Here is a 19,882-nt window from a genome sequence, read left to right on the forward strand (position 1 = left end):
CTGCCTCTAGATATCCTCTAGGAATTAGTACAATAAGTACAAATCTCTCAATCCAACATTCAAGGCTATCCATGAGATAGTCTCAATCTGTTTTCCCCATATGGCCCCCCGCTGCCCGTGCCTACCTCCCACCCATGAGTTGAGTATTCCAGCCACACTGCATAACTTGTCATGCAGTTTTCAGCCCTTTCACTTTTGGCCATGCTGTTCCCCTGGTTGAAAACCTCCCCCACACTTTCAAAACCCATCTCTTGAGGTCAATCAAAAATACCACGTCTCCAAAGAAGCTTGTTCCTCCCCCATAGCCAGATGTGAGCCAGCCCACTGCATCTCAACAGCTCCATATTTATTTATACTTATCTTAGAGACTGACCTGACATAGCCTTGCATTACTTACTGATCTGATCTCCTCCACCAAACATAAGCATATAAGCATGGAGACATGCGTCTTCAGGGACTTGCACTCAATAATTGTTTGCTGATTTGGAGCGAACTGATGAGGCTAATTTATTTTACAGTACTCCAGTGCATTGGTTCTCTAATAGCTGCTCAAAGGCCTTCCACTGATCCAAATCTCATCTGCTATAATGTCAGTGTTGTTTATAATAACACACAGGTATCAGAGATAAATAATTGAAATATCACATGTTTATTAATCTTACCAAGAATAGAATCATTTGCCTCTCCACTGGAATAAGGTTTGTTTTGTTTTATGCTGCTTGGTTTGGGGTGGGAGTGCACGGTATAAAAGTGTGTGCATGTGTACATGTGTGTTAACAGTCAGGGGCTAGAGAGCTAAGTGATAACAATGATCTTTTATCCCTCTTCAGTGAACTTCAGACAAAAACATTTAAGCTATAAGCTTCAACACATTAGCATATGAAAGTACCAACCCTGCTTCCAAATTCCAAAATGAAATAAACTTGGCTGAACCATCAAGAGTCAACTCTTGGGTACTTTTTGTTCTGCAACAGCAAGGGAATCTTGCTGAATTTGTTGAACGCTCTGCTTCTAACACTTTAATGGCATATCTTCAGTGTAAAAAAACACACGGGGACTAAATCTCAACTGTAAATTTATCAATGACTTTCAGCAATTGATTTTGCTTCATTATTCACAAATAAATGGGTATACAGTCAAAGACTCAGGGGGATGATAACCTTCATAGCAACCAAACATGATATAAGAGCGCAGAGTATACCAATGGCCCAGTATGTGTGGTAACAATCAGTTCTAACACAACTAATGCGGACATTGTCCTTCAACTTACATAAAGTATTTTATAGGTAGTAACAGATTAACCCTCCTGATATTCTTTAAAAAGATAAAAAATTTTGATTCAGTTTTATTGATGAAACAGCTGGTGTGTATAGAAGTTCACAAGGTCATTAAAAATTTCCTATAAACAATCCAGCTCTTTGATGAGTCTCAATGCATTTTGTAGAGCATCTAACTGACAATAAGGATGCCATGTATGAGAAATGATCAAGTGATGGCCTGGATGCTTTTCCAAAACTTCTAGTTCAACTGTATCCTATTCCAGTTAGCTCCAGGTTCCAGAGGCATTTTACTCCCCTCTCCCCCAGTTAGGATAATACAGAAGTAGTGAAGAAGCATACATATTCTGGAATCAATGCATCTCTTCTAAATTCACCACCAATTGGCTGTGTAATGTTGGAAAGTCCCTTCACTTCTCCCTCAGGCGTAAAATGAGGCCAATAATGGTGTCTTCCACCGTACGGCTGGCTGTTGTGAGGGTAAAACGAAACATTCTATGCAGCTTCTTTTTTACTGGAAATGTTCATCTTGACCTACTTTTTCCAGAGTCCTCAAACCAATAAAAGTATCCATAGAACTCAAGAGGTTGAATTAAAGATAATAAAGTCTTACTGATTTTTTTGCCTTAATTACTCAACTTTCATTTTTCACCTCAAATCCAAATGCAGTCACAGAGGGGAAAATGTGACCAAGAAAAAAGTTTATTAACTATATGCCCATTCTGTATTTTAGAAATAAATTGGCCTTAAAAATTTTAACTGAACAAGGTCTCCTCCTTAAAAAGAAAGAAAGAAAGAAAGAAAGAAAGAAAGAAAGAAGGAAGGAAGGAAGGAAGGAAGGAAGGAAGGAAGGAAGGAAGGAAGAAAGAAAGAAAGAAAGAAAGAAAGAAAGAAAGAAAGAAAGAAAGGAAGGAAGAATTCTTCCGTTTAGTCCACACACTGATATAAAAAGAATGTGATAGAAGAAAAATCAGGAAAAAGGGAAAAACTAAGAGAAAGATACAGAGAAAGAGAAAGAAAGGAAGGGCCATGAAATATAATATTTCTATTCCTGCCTCCAGTCCTCTAACTTCCAAAAAGAAAGAGAATATTCATACCATTAAAATATTTTAGAAACTCTAGCCTGTTTGGCGGCCAGTTGCAAAACCATGAGAACTGTGGTTACTTAATCACCATGAGCTCGTGAAATTGGACCCAAGGTGACAAGACGAATTGGGTGAGAAGGGTGAGAGGGACCTGGGTGGGGGGTGATTCCCTCCAGCACTGCACCAGAGGCCCACTGCAAACCCTGCGGAGATAGCTCAGCATGCTCAGGCTGTTGGCTTTCCCGACCCCCATACCCTCCAAACAGCACCAGGAGCTAAGCCTCCATGGCTTGATTTGACCTGGTTTTGCCACTATCTCAGTTCTCACATCAGAAATGAACAGAGCTGCAAGGTCAAGCTGCCTTTCCGTGGCCTAGCAGCTGGTGCATCTCGAGGAAGGGCCCAATTTAACTAGTGACAAGGAATCAGACACTTCTAAAGATTAGGTAGTGGTGCCTCATGGTTTAGCAGTAAGGGCTCCAAAGCCAGATGGCCCTGGTTCTAAACCTGACTTGTACACCGATGATTTGACTGGCCTTGGGCAAGTCAGTTCAACACACAGCCCCGGTTTCCTCACCAGTAAAACAGGGATAAAAGCGAGGTTATTGTGAATATGAAATGAGGTAATACTGCATATTTAACTGAATACAGTCCCAGAAAGGGGGAACACTGGGGACTGCCATGCCTTGTTCCAGCTACTATACAGCTACAAAATTCGGTGAGACTCAAGCCATGAATTCCCCAGCGCCAGCAAAAAACAGCCTCCTCAATCCTCGTTTGATGCCGAATGAACAAATAAAGCCTCAAAAACCTTTGAGTAATAAAGAGACAACTCCAGAGATGAGGACTACAAGCACACTTTCTATGGTATCTTTGTCTTTGAATTTATTAATACACATGGGAAGAATTATTTGTTGCAGTGCTAAAGAAAGATAAGATTTTTAAAAGGGACAAGTTTGGTGTTTTGTTTTTTTTTTTTAAAGAACATTTTATCAGTATCTCCCATAATTAGGTTCTGTTTAAATAATGTGATTTACTAAACTGTCTGAACAGCGTGGGCTTTCTTCCCCCCATTTATGTTTTTAGTGTCAGTAGCTCGTTGTTATTGTCAAGCATCTTGAGTGTTCTTTTATGGACGTAGTAAGCTGTAAAAGAACCTCTTTGATGACTCATTTTAGAATATAAATTCAATGGAAGCAAAGGTACTGCTTATCATTACTGAGAATTTCCATTCAGATCTACTACTTTTATAAATGCTCTGATCTAGCAGGGCAATTGATTCCAACATGCAATTTAGCCAACAGGCTGTTTAACCTTGGATGCTTATTAGTAAGGGAACAATGCTTTCAGGATTATGCTGAATAATTCAGCCCTTCCAGTCAAAGAGTTTTGCTGGTGGGTGAGAACAGGATGTTGTCTATGCATCTAAGAACATTTCTACACATCTGGGGCACGTGGCCCTGCACTGCCTTTCCAGATCTGCTCTCCAAGCCAGGTCTCTCTTCTGCCATGGGACAAGGAGGTGGCATAAAATTAGCCCATACATCTTGGATGAAGACTGATGAGGTTTCACTGCCATTTGCCCTGTGAATTCTCTTCCTGCTGATGCTACCAGCAATGTATGTTTTATTTCCCCATGGATACCTTATGATGGAAACCATTCCAAATGAGATTTTACTGGACGTTCAGGATGAACTAGGAAACTACTTTGAGAAAGAGTGCTACCAGATATTGTTTATCTTTTCTATTTTTAACTTTTCTATTACACCATCATTTCCAAAATACTTTTTCAAAAAAGTTTGCATGATGGCTTCATAAGTCAGGTTAGTATGGATACTATTCCATTTTAAAGCAGGTCATGGGGATCCCTGGGTGGCGCAGTGGTTTGGTGCCTGCCTTTGGCCCAGGGCATGGTCCTGGAGACCCGGGATCGAATCCCACGTCGGGCTCCCGGTGCATGGAGCCTGCTTCTCCCTCTGCCTGTGTCTCTGCCTCTCTCTCTCTCTCTGTGACTATCATAAATAAATAAAAATTTAAAAAAATTTTTTAAAAAATAAATAAATAAAGCAGGTCATGTGGAAATATTACAAAGATAATAGACATAAATGCATCTGTACACATATACATTCACACAAACACGCACTTGCTCAGCTTGACACTGAGCCCCAGGACTAACCACAGTTACTTGTGGATGGCTCTTCCGACTGTACCTTCTTCTGAGCATCTGCCTTCATTTGGGTTCATATGGAACACAGGCATTTCCCTAAACCATTTTCTAGGGTCCATGAAATAATAATATGTTCTATAAAGGTGGAGGGAGAGTTCTATAATCAGATTTGTAGTTTTGCTAAGAACAAATCTAAGTCACAGGAATGCAAGGCTGGAGAGAACCACTTTGGTATTTCATTAACCTGGCCATCTATTCAACAGCTGCATCTCACAGTGAATTTGTTGTTCTCTCTCTTTATTCATTGTTATAAAGTTTATGAAGTGATAACATTGTTTCTTTGTTTAAAAAATAAAAGGTTACTGGAAGAAAAGCCAATTGCCTATGCTGGTGACACAAGCAAAGAGAATGTTAAGAAGTCTTTGTATGCGGTGGTTCTTGCCCAAATACAAATACCTGGGGAGGAAATTATATTCCAAAAGGTTACCTGTAAGTTTAGAAACTCACGATCATCCTTGGATAAATGTCTCATACATGTCAAAGGCCAACATACATATATATATAATATATATATATATTATATATATATATATACACATATACATATGGCCTAAGTGCCTATGCATCTTGGAAATACATAGGAAGTGACTGTGGGTGGCACTTGAGCCAAGTTCTATTTTATGTACGATGGATTAGAAATTTCTCACACAAGTGGGGACCCATCAGCTTAGGCTCTGGTAAGAACGGCTCAGGGACACTGTGACATTAGTGCCAACAGTAGTTGGAAAGGTCTTCAGTCTGAATGGTATTGATGAAAATCAAATATTTTAGTGGACGGGGGTTGAATGTGAGAAGTAGACAACCTCCAACAGAGCATTGTGATAGATCCACAATGGTTTGAGCTTAGCTTCTTAAGAGCAGTCTCTGCTGGCAGTTTGAAATAGGAAGCTCTGGAAGGAGTGCTCTCCTTAACAGGTGCAGGGTAGAACCACTGCATTCTGAGAGAACCTATAAGATACTGCCATAAAAAGAAAAGGGAAGGAGGGAGGAGCCAAAGTACATTGAGATAAGTGAGGCCCCACGGAAGTCAGAGATAGGGATCTAGTTATCTTCCAGATGGTGAAAACCTCTAATGCAATGGTACCTCCAAGAGAACCCTCTGGTATCCTAATGCACAGCTCTTTGGGGTGGTTCAGCCTTGTATGATACACCACAGCCCATCTGAGCACTGGCTTCAGATCACCCTGAACATTAAGAAATATGTCCAGGGGTGCCTAGGTGGCTCAGCTGGTTAAGCATCCGACTTTTGGTTTTTGGCTCGAGTCATGATCTCGGGTTGTGAGATCAAGCCCTGTGTCTGGCTCAGGACTGGCCGTGGAACCTGCTTAAGATTCTCTAGCTTCCTCTCCCTCTGCCCCTCCCTGCTTGTATGCTCTATTAAAAAAAAAGTAAAAATTGTCCAAAGTTTTCCCCCCAAATGCTTCCTTTTAAAGTCATGTAAGTGTCCTTTTAATTCCTGCTCTTTAGTTTATGGAGCTTTTGTAAAACCCCTTTGTCACTTTCTAAAGATTTATTTTTACTGAGTTCCTGAAAGGATCATCTAACTTTTCCCCAAATCTCCCTAAAAATCTCATGGTACTTCAAATATCAGGAACTTTCCCCTCCTCTCTAGAATTTTGAAGACAGTCATGGAAAACAGCCAATAAGGAAAGTCGCCTGCATGCACATACATGCTGTTAAACCTTTGGCTGTACAACTAAGGCAAGGTGTAGGTGTATTAGTCAAGCACATCTAGTACTGAGACTACAACTGGTTTCTACAGAGTGACCAGAAAAATGTAGAGTTCTGCAGGACACATCAGATCCTGCCATCTGGAAGACCACTCACAGATCTGCCTTCTGCATCAGGTTCAGACAGAGGCAACATGCTTACCCAGTCAACCTGCTCTTTCTGAACTTGTGGACGAGTTCAGGGAGCTACACAGATGGTGACAAAAGGTAGCCTGCATCAGTGATTCTTGCCTTTCTACCACAGGACATCTTGGCCTTTTAAAATGGCAAGAAACACTTGGGTATACCAGACTGGTGCGATCAAGGAAAGGAAACCAAAAAAAAAAAAAAAGAGTCAAGACTGCAGAATTTGAGACTGAAAAGGAAAACCTGATAAGGGGGAGAAAAAGGGACCTCAAAAGCAGCTACATCCCAAACTTGTTTGAAAGCAACTATGGACCATTCACATCACATGTTGGCCTTTAATGAGGAGGTTTGGTTGAAATGATCACATTTGTCATTTCCACGCACCTATACGGTTCACCCAGATCCACTGCAGCTTCTTACACGGGGCTCCTCACTGTTGCTGCCTTCCCCGCCCCGCCTCCTAAACCCAGGCCACCGATTTGATGGGATATTTCAATCCTGGCTTTGCTGAAGAGGGTCAGCTTGGCACACAGGTGATTTCCTTGTAGATTTAGAACATTTACTTTCTTCCTGCTGGATCCCTCCCAGAGATACCATCAAACGTCTACCTACGCAATTAGTTTTCACAGGTGGCTGTTTTGCCTCCAGTAAAACTACTTTCTTTCTCCTTCTGCAAGTCAAAGCAGAGCGAATGCACATGAAAACATTTCAGATATGAAATAAACACTTTCATAAAGGCAGCTATGATGCAAGGCTTCAGCCGTGACTGACCCAAGCTCTCGAGTGAAGCCCGCACGCCAGGATCGAGGTTGAGAGGAATCATTTCTGGGAGAAGGGGCAGAATGAGGTTTGCAGGCTGGAAAGGAGAAGGGAAGGGGGGCCGCAACTGACGCCGGTTCATAGTCTCTAGGGCTTCTGTGAGGTTAGTGAACACTTACTACTGAAAAGTCTGCACTCACCATACACGGACCTGAGGGGGGGGCAACCAAGTTCCTCCCCAGGGACAGCAGGGGCTGATGGGGCGGTTGTTTGTTTCTTTGTTTGGTTCCTTCCTGTTGCACCAGAACAGTTTCTACTTGAAAACTAGAAAGTTGTGACATGTAGTTGCTTCTCTGGTCCTTCTAGTCAAAAGTTCCAATTTTAAAGGCAGCCATTTGCAAAGGGAAAAAAAAAAGGTTCCATGTCGACATAAATCCCTTGAACTAAACATCTGTTTAAACGGTTTCTAGGTCAGGGGTCTAAACTGTGACCCACTAGGGGTGCAGACATGATTTCTTTCCCAAGGTCTCCGAGTGCGGCGGCGTGCACAAGGCCCGCGATATTGTTTAAACATCTGGCCCGCTTCCCCCAAAAGAAAAGGACTGAGAGGGCGGGTTGTTGTGGCTTTTTGTTTTAACCTAGAACATGATTTTGTCATTTGTACAGCCTCTAAATAAACTACTGTTAAAACAAGGTGTTTTGTTTTTCTTTAATGTATTATTCAAAGGTGCACGTTCCAACAGCATCTTGAAGGCACGGGGTGGGGGGGGGGGGTTGGTTTCACAGAAGCTGCGAACTCTCAGGAATGTTCATGAAGAAATGGTTGCCATTGGTCCTTCCCCGTGAAGAAAAACTTCCAGAATTCCCAGTGTCCGCATTCTCCCTCATTGCTCTGACAAAATAAGGCACGTGCCTTTATTTTTGAGTCATTTTCTATACCTGTATTTGTTTATGTGTTTAAAATACAGAAACATAAACTCATCCCAAAATGCCAAGAAAAGGGGGTGCAGCCTCCCTGATCGCCCGGCTCAACCCCTAACACACGTGGAATTCAACACTGGTGAGCACAAAGGGATATAAGTGACCACACACAGGTTTGCTACCCGGATTTCTCATACTCACAGCTCAAATCACCCAAAGAATTTGTGTTACGTATTCATTGCGAAGAACAATTATGGACCTATGCTACCACATTCATGACGGAAGGGCTTAGGAGCAGCAAGAGGGAATGGGAGCCCCAGACATATGCCTGTTGCATAAAAGGGAGGGAAGTAAAGGTATAATCAAGAACCCAAATACCAGGGTTTACGCTCAGGGCTGGTCGTTCCTCATTCCCCCCACCCCCTGAAACTATTATAGCTCCTGTGTCGTGTCTATACTCCCCAAAACATGCTGGAGGGTAAAAGGCAATCCAAAAAAAAAAACTCTTAGTTCAAGTGAGAAGGAGTGATTTTGCTGACATAGGGTAGAACAATACTCCATGGTTGTCAAATATAATAAAGGGATTAGAGTTTTGTTTTGATTTATGTTAACGTACAGAGGAAGAAAGGAGACAAACTCCAAACGTCTTGCCTCTAGCCCAGACTTCCGGCCTGTGGGAACAAATCCTCCCAGAAAACATTATAGAAATGAGAAGTGCCCACTTAAAACTGACCAAAAAAGAGAAGCAAGTAGATATTCCCACTAATACTAGATATATGTTACATTGCAAACAATCAAATGCTCTTTTCCTCCCTCTCTGCTTCTAGAAAAGGTGATCCATTACACACCCCTGCCTGTTCTGCCCATCCTGTCAACAACCACCCTTTCATCCAGGAAAAGCTGTTTCTATACTTAGGCCATTTTTTCTTTTTAAAATTCAATGTATACACCCAATAAATAATGTTGTCGGAACAAAGAAAGTGACTGAAAGAGGTGTAAATACTATCAAAAATAGAGAGACCAAAGGAACCCCTACTGTCTATGCACCTAAGAGCATTTAGGAACAAAATAGCAACCATGTTGCCATGGTTTCTTTGGGAAAGTAAAAACGATCACTGATGACTTTTTATGTATCTGAGGATTATCAAGTATATAATAAGACAAACATTTTCATTAATTATCCAAAGGTTCTGTTCGGCTACATCTTCTCTTACAACATTATGTAGATACGCTTTCCTGGATCTGTCTTATTTCCAATAGACTGTATTTGTAGGAGCTAGAGAAGAGAAGAATTTCAAACAATCCTGAAAATATAAATTTGAAAATTCCAGTCAGAGAATGCTGGGGCCAAGAAGAAACTTGAAAGGAAATCTGGGCTATCCTCCACCTAAGGCAAAGCCACACCTACAGCAACCTAGGCAGATAATCATCTAATCTAATTTTAAAATAAATCAGGTTCCATAAATTCCCTCCCTAGTGCATTCTTGTGCCTGACACCCTTCTCATGAAATTCCTTTTCAAGCTGAGCCTAATAAGCACATTCAGTCATTGTCAATTGTGTTATGCGAGTAAAAAGGCAGATTTAGTGGACAACACAAGTAGCTCTGTAAGATCAATCTTAAGAATTACCAAATCAGAAGTGATTGATTTTGGCTAGGTATATCTGGGTCCCAGCAGCACCCGTTAGATCAGTATCCACAGCAAATGTACAGCAGAGGCTTCCCATTGTGGATTGTACATAATAGATCATACTTGCAACTAGGAGTATCTATCATCTATTTGTCTACAAACCATAAATAGTACCTAGCTACGAGAAAGATGTTATGGACTTTATGTTTGTGCACCCACCCTACCCAACACACATCAAAATTCATAGGTTGAAGCCCCAACTTCCCAAGGGATCCTACTTGGAGACAGGGTCTCTATGGAGGTAAATAGGATTAAACGAGATGATAAGGGTGGGGCCCTAATCCGATAGGATTGGTGTTCTTCTAAGAAGAGAAGAAACATTAGAGACCTTGCTTCCTCTCTTCCTGCCATAGTGAGGAGACGGTAAAAAAGCAGCCTATAAAGCCAAAAGAAGAGGCCTCAGAACAAAACATCCTCGCTGACACCTTGATCGTGGACCTCTCAGCCTCAGACGTGTGAGAAATAAATTTATGTTGTTTAAGCCACTCAGTCTCTGGTGTTTTGTTTTAGCAGTCTGAGCAGACTAAGGCTGGAGCCGTATAATGAACACCGCTGTGTGGATTGACTAGTGTCCCTCTCTGAAGACCGTCATCTGTCTTCTCTTAACATCTCTGAGACAGCATTCCTCTCACTTTCAGGATGACTCCTTCTAGAGTTTACTTACTGAACACATGTGTACTGAGCAACAACTATGTGGCAGGCATTGAGCTACATGCTGGAGATACATGTGTTAATGAGTTTGCAATGTAGTGGGAAAAGGAGCACTAAATAAGCAATTCCAATGTGGTGTGGTAAGCCCCTGATAGGGAAGTACAAGGGGCTGTAAGAGCCCATAGGACAAGCAACTATCTCAGACAACGGGAGATCAACTTACTGCAACAGAAGATGTCTCAGAAGGGCCCAGAAGGCAGAATCAGAACTAGTCAGCTGAAAGATGAAGAATGTGGGTCTTGGTTGGATTACAGTATACAAACAAAGGTCCTGGGCTGGAAGATGTGGGTTCCTCTCCCCAAGTACACTCACTGTAAACATCCTTCAAGGATCATCTGCATCCCTTCTCCAGAAACTATCCTTCCCCTGACAGTGCCATTCCAAGTCCTCAATTACGCTCGAATCTGTATTCCCAATCATAACCTTCCTCTTGTGCCCTAAACATTCTTCTTAATTGGCTGTTCATCATTTTAACAGGGCACATGACCAACAGCTTGTCTAAAATCCAAGTCTTTATCCTGCTCCAGATCTGCTCTTTCTCTTGTACAACAGCCTCAGGATTCACCCACGGGGATCAGACCTCTGCCCTCTCCCCACCCTTTATGTCCATCTACCCTCAAGGTCTCATTCCTCAGTACTTCCAGAATTCCCATCATTTCTGTTCTCAGTTGGAACCTAAGCATCAAATCTGAAGACTGGTTTTTTTTTTTGTTTGTTTGTTTTTTTTATCTTATCTGGACACTTTATTTAATTAAAAGCTGCAATAATCCACTAATGAAAACACAAAATCCAAGTGACAAAGGCAGACACAAAATAAAAGATACAACTATTATAGAATCCAAATAGAGAAAAACTGACAAATGAAGACACATTTTGAGCTTTGAGCTCCCTAGCACACAGGGAAAAGGAGAAAATTAGATTGATTACATAATTCACATCATCGGATAGAAAGGGGCACGCCAACATATCTGTTGCCTAGAAGAGATTTCTCAGAAAAATAGATTGCTGGGAGCTGAATAAGGGACACTGAAACATATCACAGGAAAAAGTAGTCTTTCTGTAAAATAAGCAAAGGTTTTCCATATATGGATCTTTTACATATAAAATGTTTCCTAAATATTTCATTTACAGTGAAGTCACCTAAGATTAAATCATGATTCTGCAAATGCAGTCTATACAGAAATACCGTGAAATGCTTCTTATAGATAGCTTTCTGATAATCCTGAATGGTTAACCTGTCCCTGGGGTTATCTCTGTAAGTACAAATGCCTCAAGGGGACTTTCAACCAAGGCCATATTCATAAATGAAGTCATAAATTAGTACAAAAAAACACTATGATATTAGGCTACTTATTTTCTTTAATATTTCATTCCAACAGAAAGGCTTTCCCAGAGAACTTTAACTAACAAAGACCCTCTACCTAACCTCCAATTTAACTTACATGTTTGTATTGTATCATTCTCTTTGCTTCCTCATAGCAGGTACCCTAATCTGAAGTCACTTACTTATTAATTTGTTGGTTTGATAGATCATTCTCCCCCAATAAAAGGTAAGCTCCCTGAGGGCAGAGGTCATGTCTGTCTTGTAGACTACCATATCTGCAGCCTTTAGAAATGTCACTGGCATGTAGCAGGTGCTCAATTAAATTTTTTTATCATTGAAATGACTAAGCATGTCATCCATGGTTTTTGCTCTAAATATTTATATACTGTACCCCACACATATGGAGAAGACAAAGATAATATTTTACCTGAAAATTTAAAAGCTTGGGGATTCCTGGATAGCTCAGTCAGTTAAGCATCTGCCTTTGGCTCAGGTCATGATACCACAACCCTGGGACAAAGCCCTACATCGGACTCCCTACTCAGCAAGGAGTCTGCTTCTCCCTCTCCCTCTGTCATTTATGCCTATGATCTCTCTCTCTCAAATAAATAAATAAAAATCTTCTTTAAAAAATATTAAAGCTTGGCTTAAAATGACTTCTTCCCCTGACTCCATTTTCTCTCTTCTCTAATCTATCCTCCATTTTGATGTCAGAGTTGCCTTCTCAAAGACAATCTGATCTAACCACTGAAAACACCTGAAGAGCTACCCATTGGAAACTCTGCATCATGGCAACTGAAGACTTCAGCTACCCTAACATGTCAGCCTACTCTCTTACAACTCTCCCCACGACTCTGACCTAAGCTAAAGCCCACTCCCCCCCCTCTGATTGGTCATGACCCCCAACCACCCACTCACCCTACCCATTCCCAATGGCACCTTTTCTTATGTTATTCCCAGCCTCCAGGACCCCCATTCTTCACACTCCTGTCCGAGGAAACTGTACTCCTTCAAGCATTTTTTCTCAAGTCACAGCCTTCACTGACTTCTTGTGAATTACTGAATCCCCTCTTGCGCACACCAATGACACTTTTTAGCTATTTGTGTGGCATTGTCTACCATCTGTTTTATATGACATAGGTGGTTAGCTTTGTTTCCATTGCTAGATTAGATTATAAACTTCACGGAAGAGGGATCATTGGGATTATTGGTCTTCGTATTTCCTCCCACCTTTAGCATACTTCGAGGCATGTAGCAGGCACTAAACAAATGTTCATTGAATTAAATATCTGCATAATTTAAAGACCTAAAGAGGCACTGACTGTGGTTGCTCTGGACTTCAATTCTACATAGTTGAAAACTCAGGTACAGCACAATCATTTACTGGAATAGAGGTTGCTAGTGCCCACTTCATTTGCCAGTAGCATTCTATTAGTAATTATTGCATGTAGTTCTCCTGTTGTAGGAAAATTATTTAAGTTCCAGCATACAAATGCTCATTTTTTTCCTAACAATGACTCATGCTATGAGGTCTTCTACTATATTTAAGAAGTTTTATAGACTGCATCCAGACTGACCTTTTATTTTACCTGACATCACATATAATACCATATCTCATTCTGTGCATATTTAAAATGATGCAGGGGCTTTTTCATCTGCCTTCACTGATAAAAAGACAAGCATTTTTCAAATTCTGCATCAAATGTGACCTGAGAGTTTTTTCCTTCTTTTTTAACATAACAGAACACCAAAAACCTTTTATTTGAAGAAGGTTCAGAACTATAATTGTACCATTTCTTCATTACTTTCCATACTGCCCCCCCACCAAGATTCAGTTTGCCAAATTACAACATCATTTCCAAAAGTACTACCAATCAGCAAAGATGGCAATGAATGAATTTGTCTATAAGCATCTGTCAGGCTATTGAGCGATAAAGCATACAGGCTAGGAGAATGGTATTGAGACATATGTGTTCTTACCATCTGCACACGTTGCAGCAATGCATTTCACACATATGATACGTCTGAAGCCTCATTTTACACATGAAGAAGAAAAGCATTCATGCCAACCCCAGCACAATTCACGTCACATCGGATTCACAGTTGGTGGCTTTATGTTACTTTATGTTTCATATGCTTGTATGTCTAAAATTTTTTCTTGTGAAAAACGATGTAGACATAAAATCAGACATCTTCTGTAGTCAGAGGATACTGGCTCTCATTATGCGACCAAAATCTCAGTCACATGAAAACAGAGTATTAGGAAACAAATTTGTTTGCCTTCTCAGAACTCATAATTTTTTACTTTACTCATGCCTCAAAACCAAAGAAAAGAAAGGAAATTGAACTGAATAAAAAAACAAAGTGGCAGGCTATGTATATTAATTTTGCATTACATATTTTGGGAGGGCAAATTCATTATTTATACAGGTGCTACCTGACCTCTGTCCCATGAGTTATTCATTTTAACCTATTAATAAGCTACACTATAAACAACAATGAAAGTTACGTGACCTTACACAGCTGTCTCAAGCCACTGTACTTCTATCGTTAAGGAAACTGTTAGATGACCCTGTTGTCAGAACACACTAAATCTGTCTGAATAAGGGAAAACAAGACTTTTCCTCCAAAGGATAAAACAAAAATCCTGGGCAGACTTGCTGCTCCCACTGTATAGTTAGTTACCATTGTTATTTATCATTTATTATTTACCTATGTTTTTCGTATAACCATTACAGGAAGCTTTTATGCTGCTTGTGGCCCATAATCAGTTGCTTATTGCCAAGGGAGAGACTTTTTCCCCAGAAAGACAATCTGTGCACACACTAATTTGAAAGACAGGATAGGAGCTGCAAGTGTTTTAATAGCCCATTATCAAAAATTATCCCTTGGCTATAAAATCCCCAGACCATTGGCTTGAGATCAGCTCAAAGAAAAATGAGATTACAGAATTTAATCTAGTGAAGGGGAGTGAGAGATGAGTTTTAAAAAGCCTTAGATCACCAAAAAAAAAAAAAAAAAGGCAGAGGACAGAAACAAGATCAGTTTAGATTAAACCCTCCACATGTTTACCTCATACAAATCTGACATGTTCCAAGATTGATTTTAAATTTTCAAAGTATGCTGTTTCTTTGCAACATTCTAATAAAGAGTGGAAAATGCTCAGAAAAAAATTATATAGTGAGGTGACAGGAAACAAAACAGCATTTTGTCTTAAATTTGCACAACCTAATTTATAGCAATAAAGCAGAACCTATGAGTTCTGGTAAATGTCAGGGCCGTCATGTCCATTACATATGTGGGTAGGTATGAAGCAGAGTCTCCGTAGGCCCTTCAAAAATTGCACACAGCCGCCCTAATGCAAACCAGAAGTCTCAGACTGCTGGATGAACACTCAGATTCATTCCCATGTGGATATTTAGAGAGGGTCTCCTCCACCCCCACCCCATCCTCATTTATGTACATTTCAAGGGACTAACCAGAGGCCATGACCATGGAGGTGGCTCATGAGAAGACAACTCCCACCCCAACAAAATGTGGCCCAGCCCCTGCAAAGAAAGCATCAGAGTCCTGTAGAACCTCCCCCTCTCCCCACAACCTCTGCTCTCTTACATCTCCTCCCCCTTCTCCTCCCCCCTCCCCTCCCCACGAGCATCTGCCTTGCCCAATCTCGCCTGGGCCAGCTCCAATAACAACATCTGCTTGGCAGCTTTTCAAGCCCACGGATAGTTATCTAACTGAGGCTTTTGTGCTGTACTGTTTATTCTATGTGAAGAAATGCCTCCTTAGTTGAAAGAGTACTTTAGAAAAACTGTGCGGCTATTAGCAAGTGAAGCACAAGGCTAATAACCCCCACCTGCTCATCAAATTAATTATGACATCTGAGTCATTATAACTCAGAAAGAAAACACGACTGCAGATTTGTCACATGTAGGAATAAACATGTATTAGGACCAGGAAAAAAAAAATCAGACCAAGAGACTCAGCTGGACAAAACACATGCTTCCACCTTTCAGAGACTGGAAATATGGATCCTAGCTTTCCAAGTGAACTGACGAAGAAGGATGAGCAGTTGGCCAGCCACACTATTGCTAAATGGAGCAAAATGAGATCAAGTCAGGGAATATGGAACCTCAAGGAAAACATTTAAGGAGTCAATAATAATTTCTTTAAACAAACCAAAACGTCATACAATGCCATCCTGCAGAGGAAAATCCGCTGTCTATAATGAAGGCGACCCCATGTCATTTGGCCCATCCTAAATATACTCAGAAAGACTCAGGATAGAGGATTTTCTCCCCTACGTATAGAAGGATGCCATTAACAGTCTAGGAAAAAAATACATTAAAGGTACAAATAAAAACTTGACATAAGTTATTTAGTATTTAAAACTTGCAAGATTACAAGGCAAAATCTGTTCAGTAGCCCTAGAAAGTTTTACATTTAAAAGTCAAATATTTAATATTGTATCTCAGTCAGTATTATTTTGTTAATATTTCATGGTATTTAAAGTAGCAAGTTTTCATTAAACTTAAAGTAGCTACCAATCTCTTATTCTTTCCATATATTTCTGGAATTTGCAACTATAACACATAATTTATAAGAGCTTATCCCCAAATTTGGGGGAATAAAATATTCTCTTTATTGTGCTTTAGATATAAGTGCAGGTAACTTTTAATTCAACTTTTTAAAATAGAAGATGAATTAATAGATGATAACCCATCCAATATAGTCACATTTTTCTCTGCCGTTATTTTCAGAGAAACAAATCTCTGAAAAGATATTTGCATGAATCACTATAAATCACTATTGTTTTAAAAACACTGATACTTAAATTTGGCAACTATAAATGTAAAGTCTCTCTCCACTTCTGCAATGTCTTTATTATTGAAGAAACTTTTTTATTCTTTTGGAGTCCTTGTGTTGCCAATCAGAAAACACAAATCCTTCTTTTAAAGCATATTAGTATTTGCTAAATGACATTAGCCTTCTATATTTTATATTCTACCTCCAGAAAAGCCATCCCATTATAGTAACAGCTCTAACCAGTTCTTCCAAGTAAAATTTTTTTCCATTCTGTTTTACAGAAGCAAAACCCACAGAAGAGTTCATTTTAACACAGGACATGTTGTATTTATAAATCCTTCATATAAAATGAAAGCAAATCTCAGAAGCAATACAATTACTTTTTCTCTCAGTAGAACAACTTTGTTTCAGTCTAGTGCTGAGTTGATTTATGTAAATGTGTTACTTAACCTCAACTTAAGATATAAATCCAGAGCAAACATAACCATGGCAATCCTGACACTCGACTCTGCCAAATCAGAAGATTTAGCCAACCTAGACCAAAAATGAATTAAGATTATATTGAGAGTGTCAGTCCTAAGTCAAGAAAACATGCACAGCCAGCGCAGACCAGGGAAATCACTCATTAACCAGCCAACAATGCTACAGAGTTTTTGCACGTCTGGGAAAACATGTTCCCAGTTTTCAACTCCACAGCAAACCAAGGCACTCTTTTTAAGTGGGTGAATTTTCTGGTTTTTTCCACATCGTCAGTCCTGAAAAGAAACTCAGGTTCTCTGTTTATTATCTGCGTAACCCTCCACATGTCAAACTGGAGTAGGCCATGCATCTCTTAAGGTAAATGCACCAGTGCCCAAGGTGGAGTGATCGACCTGGCTCTGAAGAGTTAAAGCCTCCCTTCTGAAAATAACTTCCGAGTTGTTTTTTAACAACTGGTTCCCACAATTATTAAATTCCTTTACCATGATAGGTAACAGTTATGTATCCCAAAGTACGACCGTGGACTATCTAGCAGCCGATTTTCGTCTACATCTCCTGAAACACACACACACACACACACACACACACACACACACACACAAACGAGTTATAGCCACACTAGTCGGTATACAGAAGTCTGTCCAAGCCTGAAAAGTCAATACAGTATTTTGTGAAAAATATCTTTAGCAAGTATCAGTATCACTGTCGGCCTGACTTTGAAAATTCTAAAGGCATGCCAGAAAGAGGGCTACATAAAATCCAGCAGTTCCCAGATCATACACAGTACAGAGATTCTCGTAGCCACTTAATCTCAGCACGAATCTCCACCCCTACTTCCTTCCCAATGGTATGTGGTCTTGAAAACACAAATGTTCACGTTTCCTGAAGCTGAGCTGCAAAGGAAAAGTCCCCTCCCAAGAGGCAGAGCTGCATGCTTCTGGTGCCCCTGAAACTGTTCACTATAGTACAACATAATGTGACACTCACCACAATCAGCCCCAGGGAAACAGTCTTTTTTTCACCTCTGATGTCATATAAGAGATAAGGCCATGATCTGAGATCCTATCAGTGAGCCACGTTATCTACAAAGTATTTTAGGAAGAGCTTGTGAAGAGGGCCGTGATACTGCAAGGCTAGCTTGAAGTGCCTCATGGCAAGTGTTCCTCTAAATCTCATCCTGACAAATACTCTAATTCGGTAAAGAATAGAAAGCAATAGAGCAATAGTTGCAAATTACTGTCCAGAAATTAGACAATTCGACATTTCCACTGGTAGTTCTTCATCCTAAGTATTCTTTTCCCTCTCTTGGTCTTTCTCTGGCAGTCTTCTTCCCTACACACACACACACACACACACACACACACACACACAGAGGAAGACATCCATTAATATTAAGGACAGTCTTCTGTAATGTTTTTCAGAATTTCTCAGGGGCTTAGGAGGGCTGCAGCCATGCCAAAATCACAAGCTTTCCTCTAGTCAGAAGGGATGTCTTTTCAAAGCCCAGCCCTCATTTTTCAGTCTGATGTAAGTAAATTTACCTCTGTGTGCTGAGCTGAGCAGCTTTTCTTGGTCGTTTTTGTTTTTCTAATAGCTGCTGCTCTGGCAGAGCTATTCATTTCAAAGGGAAGTTAGAAGCATTCTTTACTCTTCCCCTTTTAGATTATTTGCAGTTACTGACTCTTCTGAAATCTTAGATTTGAACAGAAACCTAAAGCATAGCACCATTTTAAAACAGCAAATCACCAGCATTCCTGAGATCACATTTCCCTAGAACAAGTATTCAATATGAGGCCCAAGAATTAAGTCTACATAGGCTAAAATTTACCAAATAAAGACGAAGCATTATCTTTTTTAAAAAAATGGGGCCTCCTCCACTCTGCTAGCATGCTGAAGGATAGTAATCTTTTGGAAATACTGTTTAAGCACCAGACAAGAGGTGATGGACTTCCATTTGCTTTTTAACTAAATTAACTGATTTCTTGAGAAAGTCAAATCAACTGTACTAAGGTGGCTAACTTTCAGAAACATTGTTTAGCCATCAAATATATCGGGAATTTTTGTTTTTTAGTTGATTTATTCCATGAGAAAGTCAAATTAACTGTCCCAGACCATTAATCTGATAAAATCCATGATAAAATCCAGAGGGTGAACCATTTCGAAACGTTCCTAATTTGTCCATGCCTCCATCTTATCTAATGGGCCTCAGTTTGCAAGGCAGAATCTTGCTGTTGATCTTTCTGATGGGAGTTCTATGTGGGCTGGGCCAAGCTTGCCTCCCTGCATGCACCAAGCGCTGCAAATTCTTCATCTGTGTCACATATTTAGATGAGTAATCCAGAGTTCATTACTTTTATGGTTATCTCCTGTCAACCTCTTCACCAGCCAACATTCATGTCCTCTAATCACTGAACACACTTGAATTCATAATGATTTTGAGGTTTCGGCAATTGTCAATCTCAAAGTCACAGCACAAGAAATAATAGAGGGATATTAGTGCAGTTGGAGTAAACAGTGAGGAGAAAGTACGTGGATCCACGGTGAGGAAACTGCTTGGCCAGGGAGACTCTCATGACTACCTCCTGAGTCACTCCATTCACCATCACTTGACACCTTGAAGAATACAGTGGCAAGCATATACAAGTAAAAACCCTATTACACGCCGGGGACTCGCCGGGGGACTCGGGGTGCTTAGTCCTGAGCATCTTCATTTCCTCGTTATGCTTATTTACCTGAAGGGGCAGGAG

General features: G+C 40.3%; 1 protein-coding gene across 12 annotated transcripts in view; it reads right to left on the minus strand.

Annotated features, from left to right (window-relative positions):
- The window catches only part of NFIB (nuclear factor I B), a 444,693-nt gene that overhangs the window by 176,147 nt on the left and 248,664 nt on the right, over positions 1-19,882 (minus strand). The window lies entirely within an intron of this gene.

Source organism: Canis aureus, chromosome 10, assembly GCF_053574225.1.
Source record: "Canis aureus isolate CA01 chromosome 10, VMU_Caureus_v.1.0, whole genome shotgun sequence".
Lineage (NCBI taxonomy): Eukaryota > Metazoa > Chordata > Mammalia > Carnivora > Canidae > Canis > Canis aureus.